Here is a 5,032-nt window from a genome sequence, read left to right on the forward strand (position 1 = left end):
AGTGCACGCTTGCCGCGCCACAACGCCGACGCTGGACCCGTGAATCGTGAGCACCCAGCTATGACTTACCGCACTCGTGCAAAATAATAAAACACGATAAATATATTAATTACACGTGCGTTTTGTTTTGCAAGCGGCGCGAAAAAAATTAAAAAGGGAATGCAACACGAGGACTTCCCATGAGGTCACCCATCCTAGTACCACTCTCGCCCAAGCACGCTTAACTTCGGAGTTCTAATGGGATCCGGTGCTTTAGTGCTGGTATGATCGCATCCGACATGTTACCCCGGTCTTCGTCCCTTATCCTTGCCCCTCCCAGCTCCACTACAAAGACGATTGTACATTGCTTTGGCCGCTCCCTCTCAACTACGGAGACGAGTTTAACGCGGTTTCCACCCCTCCCTCTCAACCGCACCAGTGCACGCTTGCCGCGCCACAACCCCGACGCTGGAGCCGTGAATCGTGAGCACCCAGCTATGACTTACCGCACTCGTGCAAAATAATAAAACACGGTAAATATATTACTTACACGTGCATTTTGTTTTGCAAGCGGCGCGGAAAAAATTAAAAAGGGAATGCAACACGAGGACTTCCAAGGAGGTCACCCATCCTAGTACTACTCTCGCCCAAGCACGCTTAACTTCGGAGTTCTGATGGGATCCGGTGCTTTAGTGCTGGTATGATCGCATCCGACATGTTACCCCGGTCTTCGTCCCTTATCCTTGCCCCTCCCAGCTCCACTACAAAGACGATTGTACATTGCTTTGGCCGCTCCCTCTCAACTACGGAGACGAGTTTAACGCGGTTTCTACCCCTCCCTCTCAACCGCACCAGTGCACGCTTGCCGCGCCACAACGCCGACGCTGGACCCGTGAATCGTGAGCACCCAGCTATGACTTACCGCACTCGTGCAAAATAATAAAACACGGTAAATATATTACTTACACGTGCGTTTTGTTTTGCAAGCGGCGCGAAAAAAATTAAAAAGGGAATGCAACACGAGGACTTCCCAGGAGGTCACCCATCCTAGTACTACTGACCTCCTAGTACTACTCTCGCCCAAGCACGCTTATCTTCGGAGTTCTGATGGGATCCGGTGCTTTAGTGCTGGTATGATCGCATCCGACATGTTACCCCGGTCTTCGTCCCTTATCCTTGCCCCTCCCAGTTCCACTACAAAGACGATTGTACATTGCTTTGGCCGCTCCCTCTCAACTACGGAGACGAGTTTAACGCGGTTTCCACCCCTCCCTCTCAACCGCACCAGTGCACGCTTGCCGCGCCACAACGCCGACGCTGGACCCGTGAATCGTGAGCACCCAGCTATGACTTACCGCACTCGTGCAAAATAATAAAACACGGTAAATATATTACTTACACGTGCGTTTTGTTTTGCAAGCGGCGCGAAAAAAATTAAAAAGGGAATGCAACACGAGGACTTCCCAGGAGGTCACCCATCCTAGTACTACTCTCGCCCAAGCACGCTTAACATTGGAGTTCTGATGGGATCCGGTGCTTTAGTGCTGGTATGATCGCTCCGACATGTTACCCCGGTCTTCGTCCCTTATCCTTGCCCCTCCCAGCTCCACTACAAAGACGATTGTACATTGCTTTGGCCGCTCCCTCTCAACTACGGAGACGAGTTTAACGCGGTTTCCACCCCTCCCTCTCAACCGCACCAGTGCATGCTTGCCGCGCCACAACGCCGACGCTGGACCCGTGAATCATGAGCACCCAGCTATGACTTACCGCACTCGTGCAAAATAATAAAACACGGTAAATATATTACTTACACGTGCGTTTTGTTTTGCAAGCGGCGCGAAAAAAATTAAAAAGGGAATGCAACACGAGGACTTCCCAGGAGGTCACCCATCCTAGTACTACTCTCGCCCAAGCACGCTTAACTTCGGAGTTCTGATGGGATCTGGTGCTTTAGTGCTGGTATGATCGCATCCGACATGTTATCCCGGTCTTCGTCCCTTATCCTTGCCCCTCCCAGCTCCACTACAAAGACGATTGTACATTGCTTTGGCCGCTCCCTCTCAACTACGGAGACGAGTTTAACGCGGTTTCCACCCCTCCCTCTCAACCGCACCAGTGCACGCTTGCCGCGCCACAACGCCGACGCTGGACCCGTGAATCGTGAGCACCCAGCTATGACTTACCGCACTCGTCCAAAATAATAAAACACGATAAATATATTACTTACACGTGCGTTTTGTTTTGCAAGCGGCGCGAAAAAAATTAAAAAGGGAATGCAACACGAGGACTTCCCATGAGGTCACCCATCCTAGTACCACTCTCGCCCAAGCACGCTTAACTTCGGAGTTCTGATGGGATCCGGTGCTTTAGTGCTGGTATGATCGCATCCGACATGTTACCCCGGTCTTCGTCCCTTATCCTCGCCCCTCCCAGCTCCACTACAAAGACGATTGTACATTGCTTTGGCCGCTCCCTCTCAACTACGGAGACGAGTTTAACGCGGTTTCCACCCCTCCCTCTCAACCGCACCAGTGCACGCTTGCCGCGCCACAACGCCGACGCTGGACCCGTGAATCGTGAGCACCCAGCTATGACTTACCGCACTCGTGCAAAATAATAAAACACGGTAAATATATTACTTACACATGCGTTTTGTTTTGCAAGCGGCGCGGAAAAAATTAAAAAGGGAATGCAACACGAGGACTTCCCAGGAGGTCACCCATCCTAGTACTACTCTCGCCCAAGCACGCTTAACTTCGGAGTTCTGATGGGATCTGGTGCTTTAGTGCTGGTATGATCGTATCCGATATGTTACCCCGGTCTTCGTCCCTTATCCTTGCCCCTCCCAGCTCCACTACAAAGACGATTGTACATTGCTTTGGCCGCTCCCTCTCAACTACGGAGACGAGTTTAACGTGGTTTCTACCCCTCCCTCTCAACCGCACCAGTGCACGCTTGCCGCGCCACAACGCCGACGCTGGACCCGTGAATCGTGAGCACCCAGCTATGACTTACCGCACTCGTGCAAAATAATAAAACACGGTAAATATATTACTTACACGTGCGTTTTGTTTTGCAAGCGGCGCGAAAAAAATTAAAAAGGGAATGCAACACGAGGACTTCCCAGGAGGTCACCCATCCTAGTACTACTCTCGCCCAAGCACGCTTAACTTCGGAGTTCTGATAGGATCCGGTGCTTTAGTGCTGGTATGATCGCATCCGACATGTTACCCCGGTCTTCGTCCCTTATCCTTGCCCCTCCCAGCTCCACTACAAAGACGATTGCACATTGCTTTGGCCGCTCCCTCTCAACTACGGAGACGAGTTTAACGCGGTTTCCACCCCTCCCTCTCAACCGCACCAGTGCACGCTTGCCGCGCCACAACGCCGACGCTGGACCCGTGAATCGTGAGCACCCAGCTATGACTTACCGCACTCGTGCAAAATAATAAAACACCGTAAATATATTACTTACACGTGCGTTTTGTTTTGCAAGCGGCGCGAAAAAAATTAAAAAGGGAATGCAACACGAGGACTTCCCAGGAGGTCACCCATCCTAGTACTACTCTCGCCCAAGCACGCTTAACTTCGGCGTTCTTATGGGATCCGGTGCTTTAGTGCTGGTATGATCGCATCCGACATGTTACCCCGGTCTTCGTCCCTTATCCTTGCCCCTCCCAGCTCCACTACAAAGACGATTGCACATTGCTTTGGCCGCTCCCTCTCAACTACGGAGACGAGTTTAACGCGGTTTCCACCCCTCCCTCTCAACCGCACCAGTGCACGCTTGCCGCGCCACAACGCCGACGCTGGACCCGTGAATCGTGAGCACCCAGCTATGACTTACCGCACTCGTGCAAAATAATAAAACACGGTAAATATATTACTTACACGTGCGTTTTGTTTTGCAAGCGGCGCGAAAAAAATTAAAAAGGGAATGCAACACGAGGACTTCCCAGGAGGTCACCCATCCTAGTACTACTCTCGCCCAAGCACGCTTAACTTCGGAGTTCTGATGGCATCCGGTGCTTTATTGCTGGTATGATCGCATCCGACATGTTACCCCGGTCTTCGTCCCTTATCCTTGCCCCTCCCAGCTCCACTACAAAGACGATTGTACATTGCTTTGGCCGCTCCCTCTCAACTACGGAGACGAGTTTAACGCGGTTTCCACCCCTCCCTCTCAACCGCACCAGTGCACGCTTGCCGCGCCACAACGCCGACGCTGGACCCGTGAATCGTGAGCACCCAGCTATGACTTACCGCACTCGTGCAAAATAATAAAACACGGTAAATATATTACTTACACGTGCGTTTTGTTTTGCAAGCGGCGCGAAAAAAATTAAAAAGGGAATGCAACACGAGGACTTCCCAGGAGGTCACCCATCATAGTACTACTCTCGCCCAAGCACGCTTAACTTCGGAGTTCTGATGGGATCCGGTGCTTTAGTGCTGGTATGATCGCATCCGACATGTTACCCCGGTCTTCGTCCCTTATCCTTGCCCCTCCCAGCTCCACTACAAAGACGATTGTACATTGCTTTGGCCGCTCCCTCTCAACTACGGAGACGAGTTTAACGCGGTTTCCACCCCTCCCTCTCAACCGCACCAGTGCACGCTTGCCGCGCCACAACGCCGACGCTGGACCCGTGAATCATGAGCACCCAGCTATGACTTACCGCACTCGTGCAAAATAATAAAACACGGTAAATATATTACTTACACGTGCGTTTTGTTTTGCAAGCGGCGCGAAAAAAATTAAAAAGGGAATGCAACACGAGGACTTCCCAGGAGGTCACCCATCCTAGTACTACTCTCGCCCAAGCACGCTTAACTTCGGAGTTCTGATGGGATCTGGTGCTTTAGTGCTGGTATGATCGCAACCGACATGTTACCCCGGTCTTTGTCCCTTATCCTTGCCCCTCCCAGCTCCACTACAAAGACGATTGTACATTGCTTTGGCCGCTCCCTCTCAACTACGGAGACGAGTTTAACGCGGTTTCCACCCCTCCCTCTCAACCGCACCAGTGCACGCTTGCCGCGCCACAAC

General features: G+C 51.8%; 11 non-coding genes and 1 pseudogene across 11 annotated transcripts; all 12 read right to left on the reverse strand.

Moving 5' to 3' along the window:
- Nucleotides 1-156: 156 nt before the first annotated feature.
- LOC123174467 (5S ribosomal RNA) lies at nt 157-275 on the reverse strand. The gene has a single exon (XR_006487079.1). It is a non-coding gene; the product is annotated as a 5S ribosomal RNA (ribosomal RNA).
- Nucleotides 276-572: 297 nt separating this feature from the next.
- Nucleotides 573-691, reverse strand: LOC123174527 (5S ribosomal RNA). The gene has a single exon (XR_006487133.1). It is a non-coding gene; the product is annotated as a 5S ribosomal RNA (ribosomal RNA).
- A 297-nt stretch (nt 692-988) lies between these two features.
- On the reverse strand, nt 989-1,124 carry LOC123174496 (uncharacterized; annotated as a pseudogene).
- Nucleotides 1,125-1,421: 297 nt separating this feature from the next.
- Nucleotides 1,422-1,540, reverse strand: LOC123174490 (5S ribosomal RNA). The gene has a single exon (XR_006487101.1). It is a non-coding gene; the product is annotated as a 5S ribosomal RNA (ribosomal RNA).
- A 296-nt stretch (nt 1,541-1,836) lies between these two features.
- On the reverse strand, nt 1,837-1,955 carry LOC123174531 (5S ribosomal RNA). Its single transcript, XR_006487137.1, has one exon. It is a non-coding gene; the product is annotated as a 5S ribosomal RNA (ribosomal RNA).
- Nucleotides 1,956-2,252: 297 nt separating this feature from the next.
- Nucleotides 2,253-2,371, reverse strand: LOC123174543 (5S ribosomal RNA). The gene has a single exon (XR_006487149.1). It is a non-coding gene; the product is annotated as a 5S ribosomal RNA (ribosomal RNA).
- Nucleotides 2,372-2,668: 297 nt separating this feature from the next.
- Nucleotides 2,669-2,787, reverse strand: LOC123174484 (5S ribosomal RNA). Its single transcript, XR_006487095.1, has one exon. It is a non-coding gene; the product is annotated as a 5S ribosomal RNA (ribosomal RNA).
- A 297-nt stretch (nt 2,788-3,084) lies between these two features.
- Nucleotides 3,085-3,203, reverse strand: LOC123174465 (5S ribosomal RNA). Its single transcript, XR_006487077.1, has one exon. It is a non-coding gene; the product is annotated as a 5S ribosomal RNA (ribosomal RNA).
- A 297-nt stretch (nt 3,204-3,500) lies between these two features.
- Nucleotides 3,501-3,619, reverse strand: LOC123174480 (5S ribosomal RNA). The gene has a single exon (XR_006487091.1). It is a non-coding gene; the product is annotated as a 5S ribosomal RNA (ribosomal RNA).
- A 297-nt stretch (nt 3,620-3,916) lies between these two features.
- On the reverse strand, nt 3,917-4,035 carry LOC123174487 (5S ribosomal RNA). The gene has a single exon (XR_006487098.1). It is a non-coding gene; the product is annotated as a 5S ribosomal RNA (ribosomal RNA).
- Nucleotides 4,036-4,332: 297 nt separating this feature from the next.
- LOC123174512 (5S ribosomal RNA) lies at nt 4,333-4,451 on the reverse strand. Its single transcript, XR_006487118.1, has one exon. It is a non-coding gene; the product is annotated as a 5S ribosomal RNA (ribosomal RNA).
- A 297-nt stretch (nt 4,452-4,748) lies between these two features.
- LOC123174473 (5S ribosomal RNA) lies at nt 4,749-4,867 on the reverse strand. Its single transcript, XR_006487085.1, has one exon. It is a non-coding gene; the product is annotated as a 5S ribosomal RNA (ribosomal RNA).
- Between the last annotated feature and the right edge of the window lie 165 nt (nt 4,868-5,032).

This window comes from Triticum aestivum, unplaced genomic scaffold (genome assembly GCF_018294505.1).
Source record: "Triticum aestivum cultivar Chinese Spring unplaced genomic scaffold, IWGSC CS RefSeq v2.1 scaffold100969, whole genome shotgun sequence".
NCBI lineage: Eukaryota > Viridiplantae > Streptophyta > Magnoliopsida > Poales > Poaceae > Triticum > Triticum aestivum.